Below are 23,044 nucleotides of genomic sequence, written 5' to 3' on the forward strand. Positions count from 1 at the left end.
GAGCACCCACGGTAAGACTTGTTTTTTCTTAGCTTCTAACCGCAGTTTGTGATTCAAGAAATTCCTCAACTCGATCACGCACAATATGGCGACCAGAAAAGGCGTTATTAATTTGGGGAAGAGTGTGAAATGTGTGTGATGGCGATCAAGTTCGAATCCGCAATCGTGAATTGTTGTCATGACAATCATTGATTTGCTGGATTGTACTTTCGCTTATTAAAAGAGGATACCATTTGGGCGCATCCCTTTCATTTTTGATTACTTGTCATAGACGCTTTCTGGAACAATGCTGCCCAGTCACCGTGTCACACTTTTAAAGTATTTTATAAGTATGATGTCATATGAATTCAGGAAAAAAACGCATCATGTCCTTTGCCAGCGGACGGAACGAAATTGGCATTCTATTGGTTCGAAGATGACATGTGCTTACTCCGCATTTATTGCTATTTCGTTTTAAGCTGTTAGTGATGAATCAACTTTGCATCTATAGCGTTGAATCGAGCAAAAATCTTCATCAGCTTCTCGCAATTCAAAATAGTTCTTAGACGCAATGCACTTGGCGCGTTTCGTAACAGAACACTAGGAACTCTCTTCCAGTCACCCTTGAGAATCACAGTTTTAGAAAAATTTTGTTCTGATCTCATTTGCTATTTGAAGACATGGTGTTCGACGATTTTTGCATTACCATCTGCAGAATTGTGTCCAAGTAAGCATTGGTTGTTGTTGTACGTCGTCCTGACTTTGGGTCATCTTCATAACTGCCTCGGTCACGTATCAATTCTCTTATCTAACGTGTGACTGTCAAATAGGACACTCTGCTAATATAATGCATTTCTGAAAGAATCCTGCCGTTACAATGAATGCCTGCACGGATTTATGTTTCTCCATTTTCCACTGAACCATTGACACTTGCTTTTTAGAAAATTCTACAAAAAATATACGTGGCATGTTAGGATCTATTAATTTATCAGGAATACTTACAAAAACTTAAACTTTAAAAATTAGAAGTAACCACGCATCAAGGCTTCTTATACTCACTGATTCAAACGTTTCATACACCCCTCGTATGTATATATGCATTTACTTATCTATCTATCTAGCAATCTCTCTCTATTTAATACAGAGAGAGAGAGAGAGAGAGAGACAAAGACAGATAGAAACTAATTATATATCACTAAGTAATAATTATGCCTGCATAATAAAATATCTTAGAAAGAAGTCAACTTTATATACGAATATAATCACTAATTACAAGTTTCAATTAACAATTTCGTGCATATTTGTCATTTGTCTTAAAATCAGCTTAGTTTCCAATATTATTTTTCTTTGCGGTCTAGAGCCAGTATTTGCTGGGAGCAGATCTGGAAAGTAGGGTGAATAGCGAAGCAATTTGAAACATTATAATTGTAGTTTCGTGAACATTTAATTTACTTGTGACACAATCTATTGTCTAACCGAAAGAGCACGATTTAATTTATAGAAGTTCGGGTTCGAATGTAAGCAACGCGCACTTTGAACATATTTTTTCTTACTGAAAAATGTTCATGCAAAATGATCAATCTACCTAGTTATATTTTCTATCTAATATCTTAAAAGTCTACACTATCTGGCGTAACTATAATTTACAATCGACTAAAGTGAAATTGTCAATTGCTTTCTGTTTTGCAGAAGTCGGATAGCCCCAGTGCCCAGAAACGTTTGACTTCGTCCGACCGCGTTTTAAGTAGGCATGTTAGAGCTTAACCGTTGTTCCCGACGGAGAAGAGGTTGAATAAGATTCGTCAAAACATCATTTTACTGGATTTTACCCATCAGTAAGTTACGCTTTACAAACATATATAAATTATTTTTTTTTTGCAGTTAACTTTTCTCTTTAATTATTGTAATTTGTAAAAAAAATAATTTGATTTGGCGTAATTTTGCCACGTGCTATTGAAAGTTTACTACTTCATAAAAATTACGTATGTTTTTACTTATTGATTCTATTCATATTTAAGGCTCATACATTGAGTTTATATATACATATATATATATATATTAATGAATATGTATATATTATATATATATTATAATAATTTGTATATTATATATATATATGTATATATAACTTCAAACCTGTAACATAACTCAATTTTCTCCCGTGTATGTAGTTATTTCACAGAAAGTATTATTTTCTTTCGAAATTTGTGATTATTACTTTCTTTCTATCTCTATTGCATTATATATGAGTATGAATACGTGCATTATAAATAGGTTTTGAGATAGAAGTGTATATATCTTTATAAATGGATTGATGATTAGTGTCAATGTTACATTTTCATTCGCTTTGATACTGCATTTGTTCGCTAATATAATTACGATGACTATGAAAAAAATGAAATTATTACTTTTGTTATTAGTTTCATGTTGACGTTTATTCCCTGCCGATCCATTATATCTTTATTAATAATAATAAAAAAGCAGAAAACCCTTAATGGTATATCGGTCGCACTTGTATCACGATTTGTTATCTTTCAGTTTTTTCCCTACATTTTTCATTTTACTTAAATATTTTTTCCAGCCTAATGTAATCACCGCCATTTTGGGATTTATTCTATTTTCTTTTCTTTTCAGGCATGCAACATAAAACACTCAGTGGGTTTTCGTTATAAATACAGTGTATTATTTTTTATTGTTGTTGTTGTTGTTGTTGTTAGTAAAATATTAATAGTAGTATTCATTTACTAGTCACTGGGAGCGTTTAATTTTTTTATTATCGGTTATTTATTACTTATATTAGAAAGTGGTTATCACTGGAATAATAGAAACAACCAGTTTCTCAATATTTCCAGCAGTATTTACTTTTTCGATTAGAGTTGTAAATCAGTTTGCTTTATCACAACTGCTGTTTACCATGGATCTCACATTGAAACCAACTGATTGATTTCCCCAGATTTTGTATGTGCTCTCCTTTCTTGAAGCTTTAATATTCCTTGAACCATCGATCCTGTTTTGCGTTGCCCAACCGATGTTGGTAGCAGCATTAATGGTTGTGATCTATGACATTTTTATTTCCCTATGATTTTTTAACTATTTTCGTATACATTTTGGTTTATATTTCTTTAAATTGTACGATTATGTGGCTTGGTTTCTGCATTAAGCGCTTAAATTCTGCGTTTTGTTTTTGATTTGTTTTTATTTTGCCATTGTTGCACATTAAATCGTGGCAACTAGTACATCTTGTTTCCAATTTTCGTTAGGTCTAAAGTCTATTTTATTCGTTTTAGCATAGTCCATGTATTTTTATTTTTTCATCTACTTAGTCTTCACCTCATGTATTGTTAGCACATTTTTTCAACTCCTAAGTCTTCACCTCATGTGTTGCTGTCACATTGTTTTTTCATCTCCTTAGTCTGCAGTCCATGTATTTTTGTCACATTAGTTTTTCATCTCCTTAGTCTTCACCTCATGTATTGCTGTCAAATTGTTTTTTCATCTACTTCGTCTTCACCTCATGTACTGTCGCCACATTGTGTTCTTTTCTTCTTAGTCTTAACCTCATGTATTGCTGTCACATTGTTTGTTCATCTTCTTTGTCCCCACCTCATGTATTGTTTTCACATTGTTTTTGACTCTCCTTAGTGTTCACCTAATTTATTGTTGTCACATTGCTATTTAATCTCTTTTGTCTGCACCACTATGTATTGTTGACACATTTTTTATTTATCTCCTTAGTCTTCACCTCATTTATTGTTGTCACATTTTTTTCATCTCCTAAGTCTTCACCTCATGTACTGCTGTCACATTGTTTTTTCATCTCCTTAGTCTTCACCTCATGTATTTTTTCACGTTGTTTTTCATCTCCTTAGTCTTTAGGTCATGTATTGTTTTCACATTGTTTTTTCATCTCCTTAGTCTTCACCTCATGTATTGTTTTCACATTGTTTTTTCATCTCCTTAGTCTTCACCTCATGTATTGTTTTCACATTGTTTTTTCATCTCCTTAGTCTTCAGGTCATGTATTGTTGTTACACCGAGGATTAACAAGTATATTCTTCTTCTTGACTACTTATTATTAAATCCTAACTATTTCTTGGATTAGTAAATTCGTATGTTGCTATTTTTAAGTAATAGATTGTATCGTTGTTATTATTATTTTATTATAGGTTAGCATACTCCCCGTGGTCTGCCTTTCTCGTGCAGTCACGTTGTTGCGTGCCTTCTGCGAAAGTTGTATGCATACATTTATGTGATTTAAAGTTCTATGCCTTGTCCACATATTCAATATTTACCCTTTTCCTGGAGTTTGTTTATGTTCATTTATATAATTTTACGGAACGTGTTTTTTTTTCGCATATCAGGTGTGATTCGGGTTTTCTTTGTATGTGTCTTTATTGTGGCTTTCTTATATGTTTTTCTGCACTTTTTCTGTTCTCTGTCTTATGTTAAGCTTTTCTCTTTTTTATTATTATTATTATTATTATTATCATTATTTATTAATTAATTAATTAGTTCATTAAAATTCTCACACATCGTCATTAGTGACGGCTCACTGGTATTGTTCCATGAACTTTGAATGAAAGCAAATCCTCAAGATTTTAAATAATTTCCACTCCATTCGGTAACCATTGAAAATAGTTGTGCGTCACCAAAGCCATGGATTACTATTGGTTTCTTGATGACAATTGTAATTTGTTTAATGATAATAAACCTTTACAATGTCTTAGTGTTTTTCGCAGCTTCCAGTAGATTTCGAGTGAATGCTCTCATTCGTCGGTGTTTCTATTCTCCTTGACCCTTCACAACCATATTGTATGGTACGAACCGAAGATTGCGCCATCATTTTGCGTTTTTAAATATATCTAGATATAATGTAGTGATAATTTAATACTTTTACTCTGTCAGGGCTTACGGCACGAGACAATTACTACCGTGGATTAAATAAAAGGTTCAGTTAAATGTTTCTTATTAATTTGAGAATCCAACATATATATTTTCAAATTCAAAAAGCTGCGTGTGAAGAAGAGAAAGTTACATTGGCCGAATCGTAGGAAAAATAATAAAAATAACTAAAATGAGAATAGAAGTCACAATAAGCCAATTGGATCCGTATTATATTATATGCAACACTGTTTATTAATTCTCTTGCAGCGTCACGTATTTGCCCGCACACAGTTTCTATCAACAACTCAGAAGAATTATTAGGTTTGAATAAGTCCGACAAGAGTGTAATAAGTTCCCGACCGAAACGCGTAAGTATCCTGGATATTGTTTGTTCATTGTAGACGAGATCATAAATTGTACTTTGGTATAAATCCACTTTTTAATGCAACGATGAGTAATGGAATAGATACTTCTTTTTTCTTCATTTTTTTCCTTGTTTTGCTTTCTTTTCTCTTTTTTTTTCATTTTATTTTTATTTTTTTATATTCTACGTCATTTCTTACTCCCGATTCACGAAAAAAACTTTCAGAGTGATGCAATCTTCGTACGTATTCACTTGATGTAATGATCGATCCTTCCTCTTCGGTTCGTTTTAGAACTATCACGTAAACGTTCCGAGATACCAACTAATATTAGTCGACAGAATTCAAACTATTGAAAATAATCAATGCTCTTTGCCCATTTAATTGGCTTAACTTATAATCTATTAGTGTAAGTCTGGTAAATTCGGTTTATTGGTGTATATCCCTCAATCGACTCGGTAATACGTGATAAAATACATACAAACTCTTTTTTGTAGAGGAACCGGCCCATCTTAAGGGAAAAAGTTTCACAGACTATTTACGAATTACGAATTCAGTAAGTTTTTTTCAGATTGCCATTTTGATTTCGCGACGCACTCTCGCGTTGAGTGAGATAGTTTTGAGGTAAATCATAAAAAAACTGTTGCAGTCCTTACTTTATACTTAACATTCCATACAAAGAAATTATACACAGGAGTCGTGTTCTAGATGATGAGAAAAGGTAATTAAACAAGATGAAACTTATACTAAATAGTTCTGACCCGATTAAGTGGACAAGTCACTTTTATATATTTAAATGAGATATCCCTTATAAAATTATGTCTGAGATGGGTATATTTCGCTGTATAATAGACTTGGGCGGAAAACGAATGTACAAATGTCTAAAAACCTTCAAAATCGCATTGGATCTGTAATGGAATGGTGAAATAAATCATTGGTAACACGTAATTCTACTAAGACTAAACTTCTTTCCTTTAACAACTACAAGAAACCTTCTCAAACAGCGATTGCCATGACTAATAACACTCCATTTTAGAACCGATATTTCAAACTTCTTGATCTAACAATCACAGTGAACTCCATCCATCGTGTTAGAAAATTGCTCGCACAAGAGAACATCCTATATCTTTACAAAGCCACAATTCACTAATGCATGGAATAGTATTGCCACATTTGCTCTGGTGCATCTAATAATGTGGTTCACTCTTAGAGAAAGTAAAAAAGCGGAATCTCAAATCTAATCGATCCTGGACTGTTGAGCAAGCACCAACCACTATCATCGTAATGTCGCAGATTTATGTCAGTTTTGCAAGTACTCCATTGAACTCATAATACGTGTGCCCCATTGCCGTACATATCCCCGAGTAATCCAACAAATTCCAACCTCCACACTGTTGCGATCTTTATATACCGGACATTTTTCTACTTTAATAGTTTTCTTTCCTCACGCTGTTAGACTTTGGAATTCGTTTCCTCTTTCCTACTTCCCTCACTCCACTAATCTATACATGTTTAAATGTAATGTAAACAGTCGTCTCGTTGCTCAACTCTTACACACAATCTTAAATAATAGCTTTTTACATTCGAAGTGGCAATATGAGGTAAAAAGGCATAACAAATTATTTATACTCTTCGACATGGTAAAAAGCCGCTTTTCCAAATCCTTAAACGAAATCGCATTTTCATATTTATATGTGATAGAGAGGAAGACAGAAAAGTCGAACAATGGAACTTATACCGACACTGCTTCCTAAGTGAAAGAAAAGACAGAACTCAATCTCAAAGGTATGTACCCCGATTATCCGACAGCTACTAGTACAGAGAAAATATTTTAGCATGAAGTGCTCTTCAACACTAGATGTGTATTGTACCAGATGAAATAAAGTAATACATGCGCACCATAATAACCTTCTGTGCGGTTTGGTACATCAGCATTTTTGTTTGCTTGTAATCCACGGACGTTCACACAATGCAACGTCGACTGTTTGCACTGATTCCGTGTTTTCCATCCATAAATAAACCATTTGTTTTCTTTTGCAACGTAAATCTTTATGGAAATAACATTTCTTTCTCGCTTCTTCGACAATCGATTTAAACAATCGATCAGACCGATTATTTATTACAGCTGTTTTGCCTTTAGGCCGCAGGTCACTTTGTGCAAACTCACTTTTTCATTTGCAACAATACTTTTGTTGGATTCTCTCTATCTTTTGAATTATTTATATATCTTTATTAATCAATTATCTACTGTATTTACTTTTCTCTGTATTCGTCATTCGTTCTTTCTTTTTCTTTTCATTCTTTCCATTTCTTCTTCGTATATTCTTCCTTTATTTTATCTCGTTACTATCTTTGTATTTAGTTTTCCCCTGTTTTCGCAACAGGTTTTCATTCTTACTCATTATTATTCTTACTCATTCACTATTTCCATTCATTTCCTTTCTGTTTATCCTCATCTGTCTTTTTTTTTTCTAATCTTGTTTTCTTTGTTTTTACATCATTCAAAACTTTTAGTGACTCATCTTCAATTCCGTCTATAAATCGGCATCTATAAATTGTGTATTATGTTGTATACTGCTTTCTCTCTCTCTCTCTCTCTCTCTCTTTCTCTCTCTCTCTTTCTCTCTCTCGGCTTCACACTTTTTATCCTTCTTCTCTTTCAATTTTTTCCAATATCATTTTCATTTCTAATTTATTTTCCCTTTCTTCATTTATTTTAATAAGTTGTTTACTCTTTCCCTATATTTTCCATTCTTTATTGTTATTGTTTCATAATGTTTGCTTTCTTTCACTGTTCTTTTCAATGTATTTGTAGTATATCTTATATTTCTATTTTATAACACGTCCTTTTCATATATTGCTCCCATTATTTCTATCTAATTCATTCTTAAACCTTTTTGTATTGGTATCGTTCTCTATATACTTTTTTTAACTAAGGTCATCTTAACATCAACCTATTATTTACCACTCTATCTCAATACATATATATATAAATGTGCATATATATATATATATATATATAGGTATGTGTATGTGTGTGTGTGCGCGCGCGCTCGCGAATAATGTGTCTTGTATTTTTTGTATTTTGCGTATTATACATTAAACGTTCGTATATTTTTCTCGAATGTTCCCATTCACACAATACAAAGCTTTCACCTGCTCCATCGATGACTAAAGGTATTTTTGGCATATTTAGATTTAACTTACGTATGCACCAAGAACGTGACCTAGCCTTATTCTTGAATCATTTATTCTGGTTTTGTGCCCAATTATGACGATATTTTTAACTGAAGCTACTCTTCCAACTGAAACATGTCAGCATATTAGTTTTCATAAAATGAATAAAATGTACTCATCAACTTCAAGCTTCCAGACAAAGTTATATACAACCACATTATATTACATACTAGCATGACCCATGTCCCGGTGCTGCAAGGGGAAAATAAAAAATACTGATTTATTTAAAAAAAATTAATATTAGCGCATCACCTCTGAAATATCAGTAGAGAACACGTTGGATTACTTATTATATAAGTAATTTAAGAGAATGATTTTTCGGTTTCACTCCATGCTGAAATTCATCGTAAAGAAGTATCCAAGTCATCCCTCTGGTGTACATCGGAGCTATGTCTCACTTAGAGGACATTTAGCGGGATAGAAGGTACTTAGAAAACTTTCTGTGGTGTAAATTATACGAAGGACCGATTGTTGCTCTACGCTCATGATAAATATATTCTAAACAAATATTAAAATGTTTTTACTAATTAGGTGTATAAACTTTTACATGTTTAAGCAAAAATGAACGCAAAACTATACAACTGCAGAAGAAATCCGTTGTTTTGATAGGATTCAACATCAGCTTTAGTAAACTAGTTCATTTTTCTCTTTCGTTAGAAATGAGTTAAACGTTTAGCACTTATACTTTATTATAGAGTATGGCTGCAGTTGGTGTTTTGTTGAAGTTTATCCAGTGAAAAATTATTGTTCGATGGAACTCTCAACATAACTGAGGACATTTTGCGGGATAGATGCAAAGCTAGTAAACAATTTTTCAAGTAAATTCCACTGGAAAATGTATTTAGGACATAAATGAAATAAAAACAAAGTTGCTTCTTTGTTGATGTAAACATGGATCATCAGCTAAATGACCTCTTCAAACAATTAATGTTGGTTCAATATCATTGAAAGTATAATAAAGATAAAACTTCAAATATATTATGCATAAAACATATACTAACTATATGAAACATTGCATGTGGCATTGAAACAGGCATCGCACAACGCTGTTTCGAACAAAAGTTATGTGGTGATAAATACTAGAAACTTTAATTTATTATCGTGTTCGGCAACTTTACACTATTTTAAGTCCTCAAGTCAATCGACGTAGTGTTAGATTAATTAAACAAGGTATAACCATTTTCCCAGAAACATATGTATTCACAACGCATTTTATTTTTATTTTAAATTTGCCTAAATCTAAATGCATGCATACTATAATTACAGAATTATGCCATTAATATTAACAAACCATTAACAGCATAGGCTAGACAAACTGCGCAAACATCCGTTAAAATAATGATTTATTATCATCAGTGCGAAACAGTGGAAAGTTTATTGATTCAAAAGTGAAAAGATTTTTGAAATTCTCCGTGAAAATGACAACCAACTTATGAAATAAATTATAAAAAGTAAATCTGACTTCGGGTAAACTTGGTCTCATTATTTATTTTTGGTGAGACAAGAAATAATAAAGGTAATTGTGCCGATTGATATTAGCTTGGGTAAATTAAAAATTTTTTTTTAAATATTCAAATAACCAGACAATGTCAATATTATCAAAACAGACCAAAATTGAATCCTATATATGACCATAAAATACATTTTATGTCTGTCCTCATATATATATATATATATATATATATATATATATATATATATATATATATATTATATTAGAGAGAGAGAGAGAGAGATAGATAGAGAGCGAGATAGAGAAGGCTTAGTCCAAATGCGACAAGAGAAATATGTGTATTTTAAAAGACTTTTAAAAATATTTCCATACATTTCTCAATGTTTTTTGGGTAGCCTGCACGTTTATTAGTATGCCATGCCAACCTTCCACAAGTAAAATAAGATTACAACTGGTTTATGAGGCATAATTGTGTATTTGCGTCCATGCTGTGTGCATGTTAATTTATTTGTGCCTACATGTTTGTCTACATGTTTGTCTACATGTTTGTCTGCTTGTGATTTCCGAGCAAACATTTTTTTGTACCACATAATATTAAGTAGTTTCGAAAACGTCTGACAAATATGAATCATACGTAATCATTTAATCGGAAAGATTCATTTATAATTACTACTTCAATCAGGGGTTGTTTGTTTTGGTTATATTTTATTAGTTATTACTCTGTGATTTTTAATGATTTTATCGAAGGGTGGTTATTTTAAAATAACGCTCATGCGACATGCTTATCACCTAAATTGTTTCATTAATAAAATCAACAGCTCTACCTCGTAATATGAATGATTCATCCACCATTGTTGTTCAGATGTGAAATGGAAGAGAAAGATATTGAAAGTTGCATATTTTATGTTTTCCGATTTACTGTCGTGTTATATCATCTTAAAAATGTCTCGTCATATCGGTTTTTACTAAGATGCGTAACAGATTTGCACCCGCAATATTTTCTGTCGTAAGCATGACATCACATGACACGAGATCTACTCGATTTTTTTGTCCACGAATTTTAACTCATAATAAGAAATTAAAAGTTTGGAAATACTTGTGAATCTTTGCCGAGAATGTTCCTAGTTACCAAAAAAATCCACATCTTAGGAAGTATATTTATTTTATTTCTATACTTGTAAACAGACAAACTATTATCTTAGGTCATGATATCAATATATGTTTGCTTGGGATCGTGTCTTGGTTTTTCCGTATCGGTCGTTACATCCTGCCATGTCGACCAGCTTCCTGGATATTAGACAATATACAAAGCTATACCTCTTTCCTTTTGATCAATGGTTGATCAAGGGTGGATCAAGAGTGAATCAAGGGTTGATACGTCGTCAGCTTCATCAGTTTTACGGGCCTTGTCGTCGCACGCTCAGTTGTTAGGCATCATTACTAGCAGGGGTTTTACCGTCATGAGTAGCAGACACCGATCTGTTGTTTGAGTTTAGTTAGTAACTGTTTAGAAAGAAGGAATACCGATGATGATGCTTAACAAATAGCATAAGAGAACTAATATATGCCCAAACTATTCGTGATATTTTGATAATCATTGCAAAAATCCTAGGATTATGTCATGTATGCAGAGATTGACACTTTGTTACGAGAGTTGTTTGTATAATAGCACTCTACTACAAGTTTACTTCCTTCCTCAGCACGATATCTGGTTTTGATTGATCTTATTTATTTACCTGTATTGGTTTTGTTGTATTCTGAAATATAAAAATAACACTAATCGTAGTATATCGATTTGCAATGCCCGTGTTAGCTTTTATATTTATTTGATATTTTATTTGGTGTTGGTTATACAAATGATATTATTTATTATTTAAACACATGAAATAACAGTATTTAATCTGCTAAATGTGTACAATAAAAATAATTAATACGTATGCAACATAATACCAAAGTTGTGTCATCGATTTTCTAACTATTCTATGTTCTTGAAATTACCTTGTGAAAGATGATACTGTTACATGAAACGTTCACGTATTCTTTCATAATCCTAGTGCGCGAATGGCCTTTGTCATTAACACAACATTGATGACCCATAGTGCAGATTAAGATATTCAACTAAATAAAATCATTTTGTCGGATTTTATATTATAAACGTGCGTTTTTCAGTTCTTATATTTTCCACTGATGTTATTATTTACAGAAGCTTTTTCACTTCTATATACCACAGGAAATCATGAATGTTGGAGAGGAAAGCAAAATATATCTTGAAGCTGAAATAAGGATGCTGTGTGGTTCTCTATGTCATTCTTGAAAATAAAACCGAGGGGAATATGGTGGATTTTTTGTGGATGTTGGTTTTGTGTCTCTTGGGTGGGAATCATTAATACACGGTAAAGGACGCGAAGATTAAAGATGTTCTGGCGCAGTAGTGGTAAACAAACAGATTTGACTAATGAAAGTTGAGGATGAAGACACAAGCATATTAATTCATGCATAATGTAAAGTAGGTATAGAGATAATCAAACATGCACACGCTTAAGGAAAAGATAGCAAAATATGAAAAAAATCGAAGATATAAGTATCAGAAAATTCGTCAGCGTTTACTAGCAAATAATTTTTTTCCTGTTCATTTATTTTTTTTGCGAGATACGAAGAGTGATATTTTGTAATACAAACACATATAACTATATTGTAAAAAGAGGATGTTCACTCAGAGAGGATGGTATTATAATCAGATAACATATACTACACAACCATAAAACGAAGTAGATAATGCCTGTTAATATGTTAAAATTGAAGCGAAAAAAGTATTACACAGAATTAGAAATAGTGAACATACTTGACAATTAAAATGTAGTAATAGTAAAGTTTCGGTTTCAGACATAAAATACATCTTCATCAGTAACAGATATTGTACTCGCAAGAATATTAGGCAATATCCCAAATCAAATGAGGGTTCTTATATCCGCATAACTGAAGCGCATACCGTTTATTAATTTCATATGTTCACATTTTTATAAGAATCATAATTGCGGATAGGGTGTAAAGATTTCTCAACAGTAATGAAATGGAGATGATTGTAGACAAAGCCACATTAATAGAAATATTTTGGAAGAAATTTAAGTATTTAATCTAATATTAATCTAACTTCTGGAACACGTTATGAGGGAGGGAGAAATTACATTAGTTTTTGTAAACTACTCAAACTAGAAAATATCTCTAATGATTCAATGTATATCAGCTGAAACGTTTTTTGGTCCATAATCTTTTTTTACTTTTTCGAAAAACAAAAGTATGTGTATATGCATGGAATTTCTTGATTGCAAAGTACTAACATGCAAAAAGTATGCAAACCATGATTCGTAAGGAGAAAAAGTATTCTTCCATGTTGTTTTCTTTACACATATTCTGATTTGTAATATATATTCTGTTTTTAGCAGATTCTGTTTTTCTATATTTTGTGTTTTAACACACATTCTGTTTATTTGCATATATATTTTTCTAACATATATTCGATATTGTACATATATTCTGATTTTAGGGTATATACTCGTTTACATATATTGTTAATTTTTAACATATATTCTGTAGTTTAATATATTTTCTATTTTACAGGTATTCTCTTTTTAACACATATTCTTAACATATATTCTGTATTTTTACATATATTGTTTTTACATATATTGTTTTTACATATATTGGTTTTACATATATTGGTTTTACATATATTGGTTTTACATATATTGTTTTTACATATATTGGTTTTACATATATTGGTTTTACATATATTGTTTTTACATATATTGGTTTTACATATATTGTTTTTACATATATTGTTTTTACATATATTGGTTTTACATATATTGGTTTTACATATATTGGTTTTACATATATTGGTTTTACATATATTGGTTTTACATATATTGTTTTTACATATATTGTTTTTACATATATTGGTTTTACATATATTGGTTTTACATATATTGTTTTTACATATATTGGTTTTACATATATTGGTTTTACATATATTGGTTTTACATATATTGTTTTTACATATATTGGTTTTACATATATTGGTTTTACATATATTCTGTTTATTAAAATTTATTCTTTTTAACATACATTCGGTTTTTACACATTTTTTAAAATATTGTTGTAGTCCTGTTTCCGGTAACGATATTGGCAATACTACTCCCAGTGGAGGTCTCCATATCCATGGCAGGGATAACGGGATAACTCAGACATTTTTGGATTTTTCTGGACGATTATATTACGCATTCGCTTGATTGTTTGGGGAGTAAGATTTCTTGTTACTTCGTACTTTTCTAATGTGCGCTACACATGCCTCTATTTTTGGAGTCTTGCTTCTCAGAGATGATTCTTTGGCATTCCTTACCCAAGGGTTATGTTTGGTTCTTTCTCCAATCTGATTAGTACCCGGCGTCTGCGTTCAGTATCCTTGGTCAACGCTACGCCTTGAATGAAAATCAGGACGTTAAAGTTGTCGGCCGTCAATGAGGATCGTCCGAAGTCGTCACAGTGTCTATTTACGACTGAAGCAAAAGTGGTGCAATCTTGGGCTTCTTTGCATGTCAGATTTGGTGCATCTCCATCTCTTATGGAATGAGCTAATTTTTGGTGAGTATAATTTCAAAGATTTCTCTTTCTCGTTGAAGGACAATTCGCTCATCTGTTTAGGGATCATGTAGTCCATGAACCTATTATGTAATAGAAACGAACCTTCATCAGCTCCGTAGATGGATTGCAATCAATCCTAGATACATTATCAAATCTGCGAAAATAGCGCTCAAAAGTTCACTCCTCTTCAGGACAATAGTGAAATATTTCTAGTGCTGATCAAATCGCAGTTTTGGAAAAATATTCCGGATTGATTTATCGCTGTCTTTCTTCGGTTTTACTTTAGTTAGTAATTCGAAATTTATCTTTGCCGGCGTCTGCAGTTTCTGTATTTTATCGCCTTCTTTTCTTTTCGCATCCTTTTCTCTTTCCGCTTCCTTTTCTCTTTCCGCTTTTCTTTCGTTTTGTCTTTTTCTCTTTCTCTTCTTCCTTCTTTTCGTTCTCTTTCTTTCACTTTTTTCTTATCTTTATCTTTGTTTTGTCATTCCAAAGGTTGAGTTTGATGTAAACGTATACTTTCAACTAGTTGCCTTGAAAGCTCTTCCACTTTCAAAAATAAATAGACTCACAAGACAAATCTGGGTTTAAAAAATTCTAAACGGAAAACCCGCGTCATTAGGAAGATTTGGCAAATTAATATTGACAAAAAAAGTCGCGTACATGTGGTTTTAATAGAAAAAAAAAATTCAATTTTTCATAGAGAACAAAAGACAGTAATTTATTTTAACTCTCCCAAGAAGAAAAAAAAATACAAAATATTTTGCATCCAGAAGAATTAAAAATAATGAAACGAATCGAAACCTCTTTTCGTATCAAAATTCCAGTCCAGCATTTACGTTGTTGTCTTGAATTCTCGTAATGAAATGAATGCAGTTTCACTCCTTCGTAGAGTTCATATACTTTTTTTTCTCGTTGTTTTACCGGGAAAACGAAAATTATGCAAACTATAGATAAAGACATTTTTTCAGTCATAGTAATATTTTTTGCCGCCTGTGTCTATCCTGTATTCATTTATATATAATAACATGGCACGTGGCTTTGGCCAGTCTGATTTATGCTTACATTCGATATTTTAATTCATGCATATTTCATATTTATTATTATAGAGCCAATATATTTTAGTGCCGTCTCGGCATTACACGATCGTTAAATACAATTAACCGTGATATTTGAATTCATGTAGCTCTCATATTTATTAGTATAAAGCCATTACTCTATTGATTATTTAATTGTACCTAATATATATTATTGATTTCAAAAGTGAAAAAAATGACTTGTGTGCCATCATCTACAATTGGAAGCAAAATATGTAGCTCTCCATCATATTTCGTTAGCATTTGGTCTAAATCTATACACATAAATATTTTAAAGATAGTTTTGTTAAAAAATTAACAGTGTAGAAAGGACGTGCTTAGTCGACTTGAATCTTCTAAGTTCCATTTTCCAAGTTTTATCTCTTGACACCCATTTTACGGCTAAAATCAAAATCGAATGTTTTCAAGTACGTAGACTTAAAAATGTACAGATTAGTTTGTTAGATTTTTTAAACAGACCTACATACAAACAAATATGCAGAAAAAAGCATATATATATATATATATATATATATATTCACATGCAGTAATGTTTCGCTGTATCGCAGCTCATAAGTGTGGCTAAACAAGCAACTACCTAAGGTCAGGATCGAAACTCGGCCGCCCACTGCTGGTATGCGGGTAATGAATTAACGATATTTTGACATCGTCCAAATGCTTAAGCTCGATTTGTTTACACAAAGAGCATCGCTTAATACGCTAATGGCAGTTTGTATATCACTTTCCCATATGTTAACTACATATAGGGATCATTATAGTCATCCACATACAGTACTGCATTGCGTTATCATATCTCATCAGTGAAGTACAAGCAACTACCTCAAGCCAAGATCGAAACTCGACCGCTCAAACGAAGTCAGAATGTGTGTGAGGACTACTCCAAATCTATAGACACGAATTTTTATCTACAGACTTGACATTTGGCATTTAAGGAATTTGAACATGTGTGAAATTTTGAAATCGCTTTTCTTCCTGAAGAAAAGAGCTGCTCAGGATAAAAAGGAAAAATTGGAATCATCGACTTTTTATATATTTATAATATGTGTCACAATGCGCATGCGTAAATCGTTCATGTGACTGACAATTTATGTTAAGAATAAGTAGATTTTAAATCACTCTTGAAAGTTCGTGTCAAGTTGATCTAATGGTTATCTGTTGATTGACTGTTGTTATGGTTTCGGTTTCAATCTCAGCTCGAGTAATATTTTACTTACTAAAAGTGATCTGTTTAGAAAATAAAATACTTGCATACACAATATATGGATTAAAATATAATATTTTTGCGTTTTTTATGATGGCCAACGGCGGACGACCTGTTAGTACACACACACACACACACACACACCCACACACACATATATATATATATTATTTTCAGAATGTGAGAGATTGTATATAATAAATTCCACAGACAAACAACGTCGCAGCCCACAAGAGCCATGCCAGTCAAAGAACCGGAAGTCCCAGACTCGAGTTTCGCCCTCATTTGGGCTCATCAGTTAGACACATCCGAACTCAGGATTCGAAACCCGAGCCTCTTGCATGCAAGGCAAGCACTCTATCAACTGAGCAAACGCCCTGCACACAAGAATTTCAATTAACCAACACAGATCAAGCAAAGAAAATCCTATCATAAGTTGCTCGCTGGGTTAGTATTGCTGGATGGCATCGTCCTTTCGAGTTAAAACTCCTACTTGTGAGACATCAGCTTGAGGTTATTAGCTGGTTGGATGACCGCGTCCCCTGTTGAGACGAAGTAGGTTCATTTCACAGTCGGATTTCGGCGCGGTTTGCTTGATCTGTGTTGGTTAATTGAAATTCTTTTTACGACAAATCTTCGCAATCAACAATTAAAAAAACCTTCATACTTTCTAAAAAATACGTCTGAGCATTTTCTACCAGACTTTGGCCGGATAGTAATCCCATCTTGATGCGTGGTTATTGTTCCCATCCACACAGTTGGCAATGTCAAGTGGTTCCTAGAAGAGCATGATATTCCGTGTTAGCTTTGGCCTTCACTGTCTCCAGACCTCCAATCCATCGAAAACGTATTGCATTAAATAAAAAAAACAGCCGTGTTAGCTTTGGCCTTCACTGTCTCCAGACCTCCAATCCATCAAAAACGTATTGCATTAAATAAAAAAAAACAGCCACGCAATAATAAAATTTCAAATCTAGAAGAACTTTAGACAAAAGTTAAAAAGAAATGGAATGCCATTTAACGCGAGTATTGCCGAAAACTATTAAAAAGGATTTTCCAAAAGATTGCAGTCTATCAAATTGCAGAAGGGCTACGCTACTAAATATAAAGAAGGTCATTGTGTTCCTGTTGTACTTGTGTTGCATTAATTGTCTAAATTCAGATTTGAGTAACATTTTCCCATTGTGTGGATGGTATTTTTGTCTTCTTTATTTGAAGTTAAATGTTAAAAATGGCGTAAAAACAGAATAGTGCAATTAAAAGTCAAATATAAACACGTAAAATTCAATAGAAATAAATGGAGAATCAAATATGGATTAAGGTGTTTAGACAACTACATTCAATTGTGCTTAAATTAAATTAAATATAAATATGTATACATATATATATAATATATATACGCCTATTTATACAAATATTCATGCATATATACAAACATATATATTTATATATAAATGTATATACATATACATATATACATAAATATACATATATAAATATATTTACATATATATATATACATACATATTGATATACATATATATATATATATATTGATATACATATATATACATGCATACATATATACAGCCTTTGGGACTTTACACGACCGGTCGTCACAGTCGATTGAAAATTTCTTGGGGCGACTAAAACTCGTAAATCCATCGCCCGCAGGTCGATAAAATTTCTTTAAATAAAGAAACGGGAAAATTATTTTACGACCCTCAAATATGCGGTGACTTAGAATGACCTATGTCTCATCATTTGTGAATTCTTTCATCTCTAGTTGTGAGACCTTTATAATATCGTATTGAAAAAAGAGTGGTCACGCTAAAGGTCAAAAAGATGTCAAATTTACACATTCGGTGTGTAGTCAAAATGCCGCCTTCATTTACTCTTCTGATTTTGAAATTCATTTGGAAAAAAATTCTGCGACGTTACAACTACACACACTTCATGCTTACACAAGTAAACACGAACATTTGAAAGAGGAAAAAACGCATCGTTCCGTCAAGCACGCACCGAAAATTAAATTATACAACAAGTAATCAGTTTTTGCTTCAGTTTTGTTTCTTCGTAAACAATTATTTATTCCAGGGACGATAGAAATATATCAGGATATAAACAAATCTAGACATGAATTATAAAAATGTAAACACATAAAATATCAAGACGTTATACATGATATAATATTTCGGCTTGCCTTGTAAAAAATAAAAATAAAGATAAAATATATAAAAAAAACTTTATTGTTTTATTAACAAAGCTATTTAATTACTAGGTTAATCTATATAAATTTCGCTGAAATGTTCAATGATATATGATGCTAAATGTCCATTTTTATTATGATCTCGCTTCGAGTTTTTTTCAGTAATTATTGTAAGTAACTATTTCTGATTCTTTTGAGCTGCTGGGATGATTGTGTGTTTCAGAATATTTTTCAGTTAGAGACTTCACCTTGAAATGTTTTAATGAAAAAATGGATCTCTAATATTTGTTTTGCATTTTAAAATATATTTATTGCAAGGATGTGGTTTTACATTATGTTTTCTTTGTGTATAAAGTTAGATAGTCTCGTTTTCTAACGGGACCAATAAACACAGTCTTTAATTATTTATATTTCAATTGTCATTTTGATACTACGTATCAACATCCGAAGAAGTGATTCTTATTTCTATGGAACAATAATATGAATGATGCTATATAAAGAAACTGGTGTTGTATTTTAACGTTTTGTTGAATATTTACTTAAATATTTGTAGTAATAAAATTGTTGATTTACAAGAGCTAAACAAATATTTTCTTGTTAGATCATACACACGGTAATTTCTTGAATTGTTGTAAAATTATTTCCTATTATTGACTGAAACAAAGACATAAAGTCGGACGAGTAATAATATAATAAATTTCCCCTCACAACGTGATTTTAGGAGTAAGACGTTACCAAATAAAAACTTCACTAAAAACATTCCGTCTACGCGAGCCGAAGGCAGACTGTCAAATTGTGTAGGTTATAGAAGATTACCTTATGCATGGTGGAAACATCAAACCGGTGTGGAAATATTAGATAATCAGATTACAAAAGATGTCGATTTACAACAAATATTAAGTATATATAATACGGGTGCATGGAAGATGTTAGCTGCTGGTGTTACTTTTGGTTATAATTGGATGAATAGAAATCCTGCGTGGTTTAATATGTGTGCGTTTAATAGTTCTATGATATCTTCAATACGGCTCAATAATTACATCCTATGCGTCCTATTCCAGTGGAAATTAATTCGAAAACTACTGTAAATCAGAATGCTACACCGTGGATGCCAGCTAAGAATGGGAGATGGCAAAAGGATGCAAATCCCAACGTAGCCGGTGATGATTGGAACATGACAGACAAAAGTTGCTTGACACAAATGCCTATAAATCAATCTAATCCGCCTCCTGTATGTTGTTTAGATCCTATTCCTATACTAGATAGTGCTAACAACCCGGCTAAGATTGCATTCTACCTAGTTGGTAACTACTTCTCGAAAGTTAATTTTGAATATATTTCGGGTTCGCAACAGATGATAGGTTTTATGTGTCCTATACAATCGGGTGCTTTCATAAACACTGCTGAGAAGACTAATGTATATCTGTTTCCCAGTGGGTTACGTCATTATATTGGTGCACCTAACTACTACACCTATACTTAGTGCTAAACGCTAATTTTTCAATTTTCGTTTTATTTACAGAGAGAAATGAGAAGATTTACATGGCGGTGTACTAATTCATCGAGGATGAATTCACACTAACAATACACTATCTTCCACGGATTGTACACACTATTGGCGACTCAACATCACTACGTTTACATGTCGATTTCCTTGATGTGCATGCCAGTGATAAGGCAGTGATAGCAGATGCAGATAAGAAGTTCCTAAACTTTATCAGATTACGTAAAGGGATTCAGTTTCCGGCGGTCGAGTAATTTGTTTTTTCAACTCTTAAAGGCTGCATATATATATATATATATATATATATATATATATATATATATATTTATATATATATATATATCAATTACATTCAATTTTTTCTAAAATTTGCGGTTTTTTGAAAAATGACAAGTGCCGTCTTTATATATATATACATACATATATATATATGTGTGTGTGTGTGTGTGTTGCAATTAGGAAAGGGAGACTTTTATGATTCATGATTAAAAGTAAATGCGTATATATATAAATATATATATATATATCTTCTCTCCAAAAAGGTGGGAATGAAGGGGGAACAGGAGAGGAAAGAAAAAGGAATGGGGAGCCAGCTGACCGGTTTCGACCCTCGCTTCTCAAAGCTGTATCGAGGGAATTTTTAAAATAAGGAATGAAAGCGATTAAAATGTCGTTTTATTCAATTTACGGGGAGAAAAAAAAAGTGGGAAAACGATTAAAATAAAACAGCGTTATGGACGAATGCCCTAGAGATTAATCACGTTCAAACCCAGGAGGCATTCCCTTTGCTTGCAAAGAGAAGGTTTTCTGAGTCGAACGTGAATGGTCTCCAAGATCTTGAGATGGTATAAAGAATGAGGACGACTAATAATAGTAAAAGAGTCCGTGCTAAAGTTTGCTGCACAAGACGGGTTTTTAAGTAAATGATCAGTAATTGAGGACCCGTACGTGTTAGTAACGACATCAGTTGTCCGGTAGGTTCTATTCCTAATTTTACTGGGTACATGTTGTTGAATTCTTCCATCTAACGTTAATGTCGTTCGACCCAAGTAGTTGGAACCGCAACCACATTACAAAATTGTAAATAAAATTACTTTTATGGTGAGGGGTAGAACTTCCTAATTGCAATATTTAAATTTTGTATCCATAAAAACATCATGAAATATGTATATATATATATATATATATATGCATATATATGCATATATATATATGCATATATGTTGACTTTATATATACATATATATATTTATTCATGTATATCTATACATATATATACATGAATATGTGCATATATATACACACATATATACATATATCAGCATATATATACATACATATACATATATAAAATATATACATATATATGTAAACATTTATATATACATACATATAGATATGCATATATATGCACACAAATATATAAATATATGCATGAATATACATGCATATATATATACATATATACACTCAGAAATATACACACAGACATATATATATGCATGAATATACACGCATATATATAAATATATACACACCAACCTATATATATATATATATATATATATATATATATATATATATATATATATATATATATATATATATATATTATACCTTAAACGCAATAAAATGAAGCTTATGTCACTCTTCTCTCGCAATATCCATCAGTGGAACACATCCAAATCAGGGATCTTTTTCATCTGTCCATCAACGTACGCCCTTTTTTATTGTTTTTTTTTCTTATGAATGATACTCTCATGAGCGATAGATAAAACAGATCGAGGTTTACTTGCTCATATATTATTCATGTGTTTTACACTACGATTATTTCAAAGCACCTATTTGAAAATAAATTGAAAAATAAAAAAAACGTGCAAGAAGTTTTTGATGACAGAATGTAATTTACCGGGTGTGTGAAAATCAAATTATTTCAGATTACCGTAGAAAAATAAAACAAAAAAAAAGGGAATAATTTTCACATATATTCCGAATACTTTTTACTTATGAGAACGAAATTGCGGTCACAATTCACGTAATTATTAAACCTAGTGCGCAAAGCCACAACGAAGCTCCACCAATTGATAAGAAGGCCTACTTTTAGATAGGAAACCTTTGTATCAAAACTATTAACATATAAAATATAGTATCTAGCCCGAACAAGTAAATTGGCAGCTTTTAATGTTCTAAAATGTATTGCTGTTTTGGACATATTCCATCATAATAAACTATAATATATACATATATATATAATATATGTATATGTAGTAATATATATATATATATATATATATATATATATATGTATATATATATGTATATATGTATGGAGGGAGAGAGTTATATATATATGTATATATATATATATATATATATATATATATATATATATATACTAGCATGGGTGCCCGACGTTGTCCGGGTGTTTGGCGGTTTATGTTGAGCAAAAAAGAGTGGTATTAGGAAAGCAGGCTCGAACC

The 23,044-nt window shown here is 31.8% G+C and overlaps 1 long non-coding RNA gene across 1 annotated transcript in view; it reads left to right on the forward strand.

The window, feature by feature from the left end:
- The first annotated feature begins 1,672 nt into the window (after positions 1–1,672).
- LOC145260983 (uncharacterized) overlaps positions 1,673–23,044 on the forward strand; it is a 100,742-nt gene continuing 79,370 nt past the window's right edge. Inside the window, exons 1-2 of the long non-coding RNA XR_013864378.1 lie at positions 1,673–1,814; positions 5,131–5,231. This is a non-coding gene — a long non-coding RNA (uncharacterized LOC145260983). The remainder of the gene's footprint in view (positions 1,815–5,130; positions 5,232–23,044) is intronic.

This window comes from Euprymna scolopes, chromosome 37, assembly GCF_053919585.1.
Source record: "Euprymna scolopes isolate OS-2025 chromosome 37, ASM5391958v1, whole genome shotgun sequence".
Taxonomy (NCBI): Eukaryota; Metazoa; Mollusca; class Cephalopoda; order Sepiida; family Sepiolidae; genus Euprymna; species Euprymna scolopes.